Below are 12,465 nucleotides of genomic sequence, written 5' to 3'. Positions count from 1 at the left end.
TTTTTTGTTTGTTTGTTTTCTCTTATATATTTTTGTACTTTTTATTTTTATTTGTGTTTTCTCTCTGTGTTATCACTTTATTTCTTTTTCTGTTGCAGTGCTATTTCTTTCTCTAAATCGATGCATATGTACTGAGAAATGATGACCATACACCTATGTGATGATATTAAGAATTACTGATTGCATATGTAGAATGGATTGATTTCTATTGTTGTGTTAGTTAATTTTTTTAATTAATAAAAAAAAATATTTCTTTTTGGTGAATCTAATTTTTACATGTAATATTTTAATAATATTACCTTTTAATTATTTATGAAATTGTTATGATTTCTCATTTGACATATGTTATACAGATTTTTTAAATTTACCAAAGCAGGGTAATTTTATACTTTCACATTGCAATTTTATTATGTTCCAACTTTATTGTGCAGTGTGACAAGAAAATGAAGTTTGAAGATAACCATTTTTGAAATCTGTTTAAACTTGTTTAGGTAATTTTGTAATTTTTCATATAGTCTTAAGAAAAATTCAAATTTCTCATTTGTGGATGCAGATCTTTTTATTTCCATGAAACATATAGCTAGGTAATTGATAATTCAACTCTTCCATTTCTCTACTATTTTTCTACTTAACAGATTGCCAATAAATATTACAGAGAGCTGTGTTGAGAGCTTCCAATCTAGAGGTCTATCCCTCAATCATATTCTATATTTTACATTTTCAGGATTTTTAAAAATTATTTTGGGGTGGTTTGTACATAGAAATTGAAACTTTGCATATCTGCTCAATGGACTAAATATTTATTATTTTACACTGACATTTTCTATTACAAATAATGCTTTGGGTCTAAAAGTCTTTTTTTCTGGTATTAACATTTTGGTTAAACTTGCATATTATATACTTTTTCATCATTTTACTTTTTCCATGTATTTTTGTTTACAACATGTCTTTAAAAAAATCTTATCTGAATGTTGCTTTTACATCAATTCTGAAAAGGTGAGTTCTATCCATTTACTCAGTTACTGATACATTTGGAATTGTTTCCACTATTTCACATTTTATATCTGTTTCTATATTTAATTTTTATTTGGCCTTGCCTTTTATGAAGGTTGAGATTTTTTTAATAGTATCTCTACTGGTTATTAGTTTATATGCTGTTACTATTCATCAGCTTGTTTATCCTAGAATTTCACCATGCATATCTAACTTAAAATATCTAAAACTAATATCTTAATATTCCTGATGAAAAATATTTGGAATTTAGAAAACTTTAACTCTGATAATTTAATTCTATGATTACTATTTTGTTTTTCAATGTGTCAGCTCCATATATATATAGATAGATTTTACATTGACAGGCACTGGGAATTGAACCCAGGTCTCTGGCATGGCAGGTGAGAATTCTGCCACTGAGCCACCATCACACCACCCTCCATATTTTTTAAAACACATTTTTTATATCATCCTCATCAATGTCATCATCATCATCATCATCACATTTATTCAGACAATGTTGATTTGAAATTATAAATAAATTTACAACTTCATTTGTACACTTTTCCTTCTTTCATCTCAGGCCATGTACTTGATTTTATTTTCCTTCATCCTGAGATATATCATTTAGGTATTTTTAAAATCTTGGTAGTTGTTTTTTTTGCAAGTATTTCTATTTCATGCTATTCAATTTTTAAGGGGTTATTCAATGAACATTTTTAGAATGAATGAGTGTTCTTGCTGCAATAGTATTTAGTTTTCTTTTAGACTATATTTCATCTGCATATATAAACACATCTTTATTGATATATAAACACACGCACACACAGACATAGTGCACATTTAATTTTTTGCAGCAATGGTATCAAAGCATAGCAGAGCATTGAGTGTTCTGTGTTTATTAATATGGAATAAGTATGGATTGAGAATCTGAAAATGATTTTTGTATCATCTAGGGTGAATAAGTTAATTCAGTTTATCCTAATGACTAACTCAAGATTGACATAATTAGGAAATAGAAAGCTTGTGTATTTAAAGAGATTACATTATTACATTACTCAAAAATACCAAGGAGGATATTCTCCTAGCTGAGGATTAAAAAAGATAGGTTTGGGCAGCAGGCATGTATTAAGGTGGGGAGAAATTGGGAATAAAAAGACCAACTTAAACATATGCTTAGACTTCAAAAATGACTATAAATATTTCATCCATATGCTAGGATTGATGAGGGACCATAAATTTACTCTCTCAAGATTACAAATTGCCTAAACTGACGTGTGGAAATGGAAAAGAATGGTACATGCTATCAATGTCAAATTGTTAACCAAAATGAGTAGTTAAACTGAATGCCCAAACAACCGAGTTATAAAACAAACAAACTGCACACACCACCACCTCCAATCACAACAATAAATATGTAAATAAAGCTTCTTGTTGGGTCTCAAGCAATGAGATGGAATTGTTGAGGTACATAGTAGGACAGCAGGTCACTGAACTGAGAAATGTGAAGTGAGGGTCTGTTGCCAGTTAGGGACTTGCCCTTGGATGCATCACTTCCCACTCCAGTGGAAGCGAGGAAATTTGTCTTGGCTCTCTTTAAAGCCCTTTCTCACCTTCTACATGTCTATGTGAACACATGGTGTGCAAAAAGGAGGAATATGCATTTCTAAATTTCTATTATAATTTCTTCTTTTACATATGAATTTTTAATTTTTTTCTAATTTTCCAAAGTATGGTGAGATTTAATTTATAATTTTGCTTGGAATTATCACAAAATAGGTCCTGGAAAAAATGTTTTTGGAAAAACTTAGACTTTTTATTGCACATCTACCCCTAGCTAATTACAGAAATGCCATTGAGGTACATAAATAAAACACTTTGGATATTTTTTGAAAAGTACAATTTTTAGCCAAGCTGTCAATTTTTTAAATTATTATCTCTCCCTGGGTAATAAAATTAATGCTTCACATATAGGACAGAGAAATATCTAGAGGAAACTGCACTGAGATGACAGAGTTTATTCTCTTGTGTTTAACAAGACATCAGAGTTGCAAGTTGCATTCTTTGTGCTATTCCTTGTAGTTTACATTGTCACGGTGGTAGGAAACCTGGGCATGATTGTCCTAATCAATATTGATTCTTGATTTCACACTCCCTTGTAATTTTTTCTCTCAAGTTCGTCCTATGTGGAGCTGTGTTTCTCCACAAATGTCTTTCCTAAAATACTAGAAAATGTCCTATCTGAGAAGAAGACCATCTCCCATGCAGGGTATTTGGTGCAGTGCTGTATTTTCATTGCTGTGGTCCTCACAGAGCACTGTATGTTGGCTGTCATGGCCTATGACATCTGCAACCTTCTGCTCTACAGCAGCAAGATGTCCAGAGTGCCTGTATCCTCCTGGTCATTGTTCCTTATATCCACGGCTTCCTCCTCTGAGGACCTACAACCTCTCCTTCTGTGGTGCTCATAAGATCAACAATTTCTACTGTGCTGATCCTCATCCTATCAAACTGGCATGCTCTGACACCTATGGCAAAGAGTTGTCCATGTACATAGTCACTCCTGATCATTCTCACATCCTACATGTTCATCGTGTTGCCATACTTAGAAGCAGTACAACAGAGGGCAAAAAAATCTTTTTTCACCTGTGGCTCTAACAATTTTCCATGGGACCCTTCTCTGCATGCATTTGAAATGTCCAAAAGAGGAGTCAGCAGAGAAGGGCAAAGTGATAGCTATATTTTATACCACAGTGATGTCCATGCTGCACCCCATGAACTGTGGCCTCAGGAACAAGGATCTGAAAGAGGCATTGTGAAAAGTGATAGGTAAACAAACATTGGGAAAACAGAAGTTTGAAACTATCATTGAAAAATTCCTGAAGTAGTGTATAAAATATTATACAGTTATACCTACCTTATATTTTAGGCTTGTGGTACACAGTACTTTTCTGACTTTATTAGACAGTTCACTGGATGGAAATTATGGAAGTTCGTTGAAAATGGGAAGGTTAGGAAGTACCATTTAGGCAGTACATTATCATTCCTGGTTGTATCAATTAATGTCACTTCTTGTAAGAAATGGTGGTGTAAACAATATAAGGTTTTTGCTTGACATTATTTTTATGTCAGATAAGAAAAGTATGGAGGTAGGCATTGTCTAACTTGTAAACCAGGGTTAATAAGAGGTTAGGTCTCTAGACTTCTACTACCTTGTTTTATATTGAACACAGCTTTTATTCTCAAAGCCCCTCAATGATCCATATTGGCTGTTAGAGAGTCAGCTTGCATATGCACATTAACTTCACATCCTCTAAATCTTCCATACAATATGTCTGCTTATATATCACTGGCCAAAACTTAATCATATTCCCATACCTAACTGCAAAAGAGGCCTAGCAATGTTTATTCAAGGGCCCTGTAGACCACAATAAGAAATGAGGGTCAAGGAACTAGTTATCTACAACCTCTACACCACTGGTGAACAAATGTCCAAAATAACATAGGGTAAATGTGGTCAAGGTAGCTTTCTTGGGCTAACAGAGATCATGGGAAGATAACTTCATGCAAACAGATGCACACACACACACACACGCATGTGTGCAGGGGTTCACGCTAAGCTATTCTCACTTCAGTGTTTCTGGTTTACCTATAACTTGTAACCTAAACCTTGGATTTACTTTCAAGATCTATTGGCAAGTTCTACTCAACCAGTAAAAATGAATGTAATTAACCTTTCTGTGTAAATCTTCCTCTATCTTTTGGTAATTTCAATTGCTTGCTAGATGTGAGGAACTTTAAAACAAGAGATATCTTAGAGACTATTTGATCTGAAGGCTTTATATAATGATGAGTAGAGTTAAACCCAGAAAACTTTTCTGTACACTGAAGTTAATCATTTCTTTATGTATGAATGAAGGGTTTGCATTATCTATGTATTCATAATGATGATGTAACATTGTATAAGCCAAAACTCTTGCTGCTTACTATATACTATGCTATGTACAATTTTAATGACCAATGCTTTCTCTTTTTAAACATACTTCAGTCTTACCCCATTTTTCTCAAGCAATGTGTTATTAAATCACTTCCAATGAATACCAGCATTTGAAATTTGAAACATTTTATTCACAGATGGGAGGATTTGTGATACATTCTAAGGATCCCATAAGCATTGCTGAGTAAACTCTCTTATAAAATATTTTTCAAATAAATTAAATAATTTTTAGAGGCCCAGTATTAAAACAAAGTAGTCTTTTCCTTACATCATCAAAAGTGTCTTTCATGGACTTATTCTAAAGGCATCTGGCTCTGTTAGAAATTAAGATTATATAGAAGATATATCTTTACCTAATTTTTTTTCTTTTCTGTTCAATGATTTTTTTAACACATAGAATAACATTTAGCAGTGCTTCATTAAAATTATTTTATAAACCCTGGCATTAACATTCCAATCTCTCTAAGCCTCTGGATCCCCTCATCTACATTATACCAGGGCAGTTCTGGCATTTCAACCTCAGGTAATGTTGGCCACCTTTTGATCCATGTTTCAACCAACCATCCAAATAAACTGTTAACACCCTTTCTAACCACTCAAGCTATAACATTGAATGCAGAATCTCTGCTTAGTGGGCCCATATCAATAAATTCAGCCTGATCCAGCCTTATATTCCTCCCACCATTATCCCACACTCTTAAAATCCGTTGCCACACATATTCCCCTGATTTCTGTCTATATAAATTGGAAAACTCACACAGTTCTTTTGGAGTATAACGTACCTCCTCATGTGTGATACTTTGTACCTCACCTTCAGGGGCCTGTTGGGACTTGAATCTAGTTATAGGTCTGGAAGAAATGAGGGGTGGTGGGGGTGGGTCATGAAAAGAATTAGAAATATCTTCCTAGCCATTTGCTTCAGGGTCTTCATTTGCAGTTTCATCTGGTGAAACAGGATTAATCACTCTAGGGCTAATCCCTTCAGGAGGAAGTTGGGTGGCCAATTCCTCAAGGCAGGTTGGAGGTGGGGCGGCTATGTCCTCAGGGCAGACTATTACAGGGTTAACTAGAGAAGACTCAACATGGCCTAGGGTTTCAACCTCACCCCCAACATCATTATCAATCCATATGTCACCATCCCATTTTTCAGGGTCCCACTCCTTTCCAATCAATGCCCTCACTTTAACAGCAGACACCATGCAAGACTGAGATTTCAGTTTATGTTGTAAAGTTTCTACTCTAACAATAAGATTATGAGTCTGATTTTCAGAGATCTCAAGTCTACGGCTACAGGAAATAAAATTTTCCTTCAGGATACTCATAGAAACCTCTACATCTTTCAGACAGCACTTAAGCTTATTGTTTGAAGCCTTAAGCCCATCCCTTTCACCCTTTAATGTAGACAGTGTATCTAACAACAACCAACCAACATCTCTATAACTCTTATTTCTACAAAACTCTGTAAAGGTGTCAAAAACATTATCCCCCAGAGTCTGGCTTCGTACAAGCGAAGCATTAGGAGAATCGAATGATGATATTTTGACTATCTCCTTTGCCAACTCAGTCCATGGATTGGGAGTGTCATTCTGATTATGGGAATCAGAGTCCTTAGTGTCTCTGAGCCCAGTCAGAGTAGAAAACCATTCATAAAAACCCATTTTTAAGATTCTGTTCCTTAAGAACCACTCCCGGTACCAAGATGTATTAGTTAGGGTTCTCTAGAGAAACAGAATCAACAGGGAACACTTGCAAATATAAAATTTATGAAAGTGTCTCACGTGACCGTAGGAATGCAGAATCCGAAATCCACAGGGCAGGCTGCGAAGCCAATGACTCCAATGGATGGCCTGGACGAACTCCACAGGAGAGGCTCACCAGCCAAAGCAGGAATGCAACCTGTCTCCTCTGAGTCCTCCTTAAAAGGCTTCCCATCATTGCATTTAGCATCACTAATTGCAGAAGACACTCCCCTTTGGCTGATTACAAATGGAATCAGCTGTGGATGTAGCTGACGTGATCATGACCTAATCCTATGAAATGTCCTCATTGCAACAGACAGGCCAGTGCTTGCCCAATCAGATGAACAGATACCACAACTTGGCCAAGTTGACACCTGTCCCTAACCATGACAGTGTACAATCAGCGGCTCACAATATCATCACATAGTTGTATATTCATCACCGTGATCATTTTTTTTATTAATTAAAAAAATTAACTAACACAACATTTAGAAATCATTCCGTTCTACATATGCAATCAGTAATTCTTAATATCATCACATAGATGTATGATCATCATTTCTTAGTACATATGCTTCGATTTAGAAAAAGAAATAGCAAGACAACAGAAAAAGAAATAAAATGATAACAGAGAAAAAATAAAAATAAAAATAAAAAATACATAAGAAAAAAAAACTATAGCTCAGATGCAGCTTCATTCAGTGTTTTAACATAATTACATTACAATTAGGTAGTATTGTGCTGTACATTTTTTTTTTTTTTTAGAAATCATACCATTCTACATATGGAATCAGTAATTCTTAACATCATCACATAGATGCATAATCATCGTTTCTTAGTACATTTGCATCGGTTTAGAAGAACTAGCAATATAACTGAAAAAGATATAGAATGTTAATATAGAGAAAAAAATAAAAGTGATAATAGTAAGAACAAAACAAAACAAAACAAAAACCTATAGCTCGGATGCAGCTTCATTCAGTGTTTTAACATGATTACTTTACAATTAGGTATTATTGTGCTGTCCATTTTTGAGTTTTTCTATCTAGTCCTATTGCACAGTCTGTATCCCATCAGCTCCAATTACCTATTATCTTACCCTGTTTCTAACTCCTGCTGAACTCTGTCACCAATGACATATTCCAAGTTTATTCTCAAGTGTCGATTCACATCATTGGGACCATACAGCATTTGTCTTTTAGTTTTTGGCTAGACTCACTCAGCATAATGTTCTCTAGGTCCATCCATGTTATTACATGCTTCATAAGTTTATCCTGCCTTAAAGCTGCATAATATTCCATCGTATGTATATACCAGTTTGTTTAGCCACTCGTCTGCTGATGGATATTTTGGCTGTTTCCATCTCTTTGCAATTGTAAATAACGCTGCTATAAACATTGGTGTGCAAATGTCCGTTTGAGTTTTTGCCCTTAAGTCCTTTGAGTAGATTCCCAGCAATGGTATTGCTGGGTCGTATGGCAATTCTATATTCAGCTTTTTGAGGAACCGCCAAACTGCCTTCCACAGTGGTTGCACCATTTGACATTCCCACCAACAGTGGATAAGTGTGCCTCTTTCTCCGCATCCTCTCCAGCACTTGTCATTTTCTGTTTTGTTGATAATGGCCATTCTGGTGGGTGTGAGATGATATCTCATTGTGGTTTTGATTTGCATTTCTCTAACGGCCAGGGACATTGAGCATCTCTTCATGTGCCTTTTGGCCATTTGTATTTCCTCTTCTGATAGGTGTCTGTTCAAGTCTTTTTCCCATTTTGTAATTGGGTTGGCTGTCTTTTTGTTGTTGAGTTGAACAATCTCTTTATAAATTCTGGATACTAGACCCTTATCTGATATGTCGTTTCCAAATATTGATTCCCATTGTGTAGGCTGTCTTTCTACTTTCTTGATGAAGTTCTTTGATGCACAAAAGTGTTTAATTTTGAGGAGTTCCCATTTATTTATTTCCTTCTTCAGTGCTCTTGCTGTAGGTTTAAGGTCCATAAAACTGCCTCCAATTGTAAGATTCATAAGATATCTCCCTACATTTTCCTCTAACTGTTTTATGGTCTTAGACCTAATGTTTAGATCTTTGATCCATTTTGAGTTAACTTTTGTGTAGGGTGTGAGATATGGGTCTTCTTTCATTCTTTTGCATATGGATATCCAGTTCTCTAGGCACCATTTATTGAAGAGACTGTTCTGTCCCAGGTGAGTTGGCTTGATTGCCTTATCAAAGATCAAATGTCCATAGATGAGAGGGTCTATATCTGAGCACTCTATTCGATTCCATTGGTCGATATATCTATCTTTATGCCAATACCATGCTGTTTTGACCACTGTGGCTTCATAATAGGACTTAAAGTCAGGCAGTGCAAGACCTCCAGCTTCGTTTTTTTTCCTCAAGATGTTTTTAGCAATTCGGGGCACCCTGCCCTTCCAGATAAATTTGCTTACTGGTTTTTCTATTTCTGAAAAATAAGTTGTTGGGATTTTGATTGGTATTGCATTGAATCTGTAAATCAATTTAGGTAGGATTGACATCTTAACTATATTTAGTCTTCCAATCCATGAACACGGTATGTCCTTCCATCTATTTAGGTCTTCTGTGATTTCTTTTAGCAGTTTTTTGTAGTTTACTTTATATATGTTTTTTGTCTCTTTAGTTAAATTTATTCATAGGTATTTTATTCTTTCAGTTGCAATTGTAAATGGGATTCATTTCTTGATTTCCCCCTCCGCTTGTTCATTGCTAGTGTATAGAAATGCTACAGATTTTTGAATGTTGATCTTGTAACCTGCTGCTTTGCTGTACTCATTTATTAGCTCTAGTAGTTTTGTTGTGGATTTTTCCGGGTTTTCGACGTATAGTATCATATCGTCTGCAAACAGTGATAGTTTTACTTCTTCCTTTCCTATTTTGATGCCTTGTATTTCTTTTTCTTGTCTAATTGCTCTGGCTAGAACCTCCAACACAACGTTGAATAATAGTCATGATAGTGGACATCCTTGTCTTGTTCCTGATCTTAGGGGGAAAGTTTTCAATTTGTCCCCATTGAGGATGATATTAGCTGTGGGTTTTTCATAGATTCCCTCTATCATTTTAAGGAAGTTCCCTTGTATTCCTATCCTTTGAAGTGTTTTCAACAGGAAAGGATGTTGAATCTTGTCAAATGCCTTCTCTGCATCAATTGAGATGATCATGTGATTTTTCTGCTTTGATTTGTTGATATGCTGTATTACATTAATTGATTTTCTTATGTTGAACCATCCTTGCATACCTGGGATGAATCTTACTTGGTCATGATGTATAATTCTTTTAATGTGTTGTTGGATATGATTTGCTAGAATTTTATTGAGGATTTTTGCATCTATATTCATTAGAGAGATTGGCCTGTAGTTTTCTTTTTTTGTAATATCTTTGCCTGGTTTTGGTATGAGGGTGATGTTGGCTTCATAGAATGAATTAGGTAGTTTTCCCTCCACTTCAATTTTTTTGAAGAGTTTGAGGAGAGTCGGTACTAATTCTTTCTGGAATGTTTGATAGAATTCACATGTGAAGCTATCTGGTCCTGGACTTTTCTTTTTAGGAAGCTTTTGAATGACTGATTCAATTTCTTTACTTGTGATTGGTTTGTTGAGGACATCTATGTCTTCTTGAGTCAAAGTTGGTTGTTCATGTCTTTCCAGGAACCCATCCATTTCCTCTAAATTGTTGTATTTATTAGTGTAAAGTTGTTCATAGTATCCTGTTATTGCCTCCTTTATTTCTGTGAGGTCAGTAGTTATGTCTCCTCTTCCATTTCTGATCTTATTTATTTGCATCTTCTCTCTTCTTCTTTTTGTCAATCTTGCTAAGGGCCCATCAGTCTTATTGATTTTCTCATAGAACCAACTTCTGGCCTTATTAATTTTCTCTATTGTTTTCATGTTCATTTATTTCTGCTCTAATCTTTGTTATTTCTTTCCTTTTGCTTGCTTTGGGATTAGTTTGCTGTTCTTTCTCCAGTTCTTCCAAATGGATATTTAATTCCTGAATTTTTGCCTTTTCTTCTTTCCTGATATAGGCATTTATGGCAATAAATTTCCTTCTTAGCACTGCCTTTGCTGCGTCCCATAAGTTTTGATATGTTGTGTTTTCATTTTCATTCGCCTCGAGGTATTTGCTAATTTCTCTAGCAATTTCTTCTTTGACCCACTCGTTGTTTAGGAGTGTGTTGTTGAGCCTCCACGTATTTGTGAATTTTCTGGCACTCCGCCTATTATTGATTTCCAACTTCATTCCTTTATGATCCGAGAAAGTGTTGTGTATGATGTCAATCTTTTTAAATTTGTTAAGACTTGCTTTGTGACGCAGCATATGGTCTATCTTTGAGAATGATCCATGAGCACTTGAGAAAAAGGTGTATCCTGCTGTTGTGGGATGTAATGTCCTATAAATGTCTGTTAAGTCTAGCTCATTTATAGTAATATTCAGATTCTCTATTTCTTTATTGATCCTCTGTCTAGATGTTCTGTCCATTGATGAGAGTGGTGAATTGAAGTCTCCAACTATTATGGTATATGAGCCTATTTCCCTTTTCAGTGTTTGCAGTGTATGCCTCACGTATTTTGGGGCATTCTGGTTTGGTGCATAAATATTTATGATTGTTATGTCTTCTTGTTTAATTGTTCCTTTTATTAGTATATAGTGTCCTTCTTTGTCTCTTTTAACTGTTTTACATTTGAAGTCTAATTTGTTGGATATTAGTGTAGCCACTCCTGCTCTTTTCTGGTTGTTATTTGCATGAAATATCTTTTCCCAACCTTTCACTTTCAACCTATGTTTATCTTTGGGTCTAAGATGTGTTTCCTGTAGACAGCATATAGAAGGATCCTGTTTTTTAATCCATTCTGCCAATCTATGTCTTTTGATTGGGGAATTCAGTCCATTGATATTTAGTGTTATTACTGTTTGGATAATATTTTCCTCTAACATTTTGCCTTTTGTATTATATATATCATATCTGATTTTCCTTCTTTCTACACTCTTCTCCATACCTCTCTCTTCTGTCTTTTTGTATCTGACTCTAGTACTCCCTTTAGTATTTCTTGCAGAGCTGGTCTCTTGGTCACAAATTCTCTCAGTGACTTTTTGTCTGAGAATGTTTTAATTTCTCCCTCATTTTTGAAGGATAATTTTGCTGGATATAGGAGTCTTGTTTGACAGTTTTTCTCTTTTATTAATTTAAATATATCATCCCACTGTCTTCTAGCTTCCATGGTTTCTGCTGAGAAATCTACACATAGTCTTATTTGGTTTCCCTTGTATGTGATGGATTGTTTTTCTCTTGCTGCTTTCAAGATCCTCTCTTTCTCTTTGACCTCTGACATTCTAACTAGTAAGTGTCTTGGAGAATGCCTATTTGGGTCTAATCTCTTTGGGGTGCGCTGCACTTCTTGGATCTGTAATTTTAGGTCTTTCATAAGAGTTGGGAAATTTTCAGTGATAATTTCTTCCATTAGTTCTTCTCCTCCTTTTCCCTTCTCTTCTCCTTCTGGGACACCCACAACACGTATATTTGTGCACTTCATATTGTCCTTGAGTTCCCTGATACCCTGTTCAAATTTTTCCATTCTTTTCCCGATATTTTCTGTTTCTTCTTGGAATTCTGATGTTCCATCCTCCTAATCACTAATTCTATCTTCTGTCTCTTTAAATCTATCATTGTAGGTATCCATTGTTTTTTCCATCTTTTC

The sequence above is a fragment of the Tamandua tetradactyla genome, chromosome 11 (genome assembly GCF_023851605.1).
Source record: "Tamandua tetradactyla isolate mTamTet1 chromosome 11, mTamTet1.pri, whole genome shotgun sequence".
Classification (NCBI taxonomy): Eukaryota; Metazoa; Chordata; class Mammalia; order Pilosa; family Myrmecophagidae; genus Tamandua; species Tamandua tetradactyla.
This window is presented reverse-complemented; position numbering follows the sequence as displayed.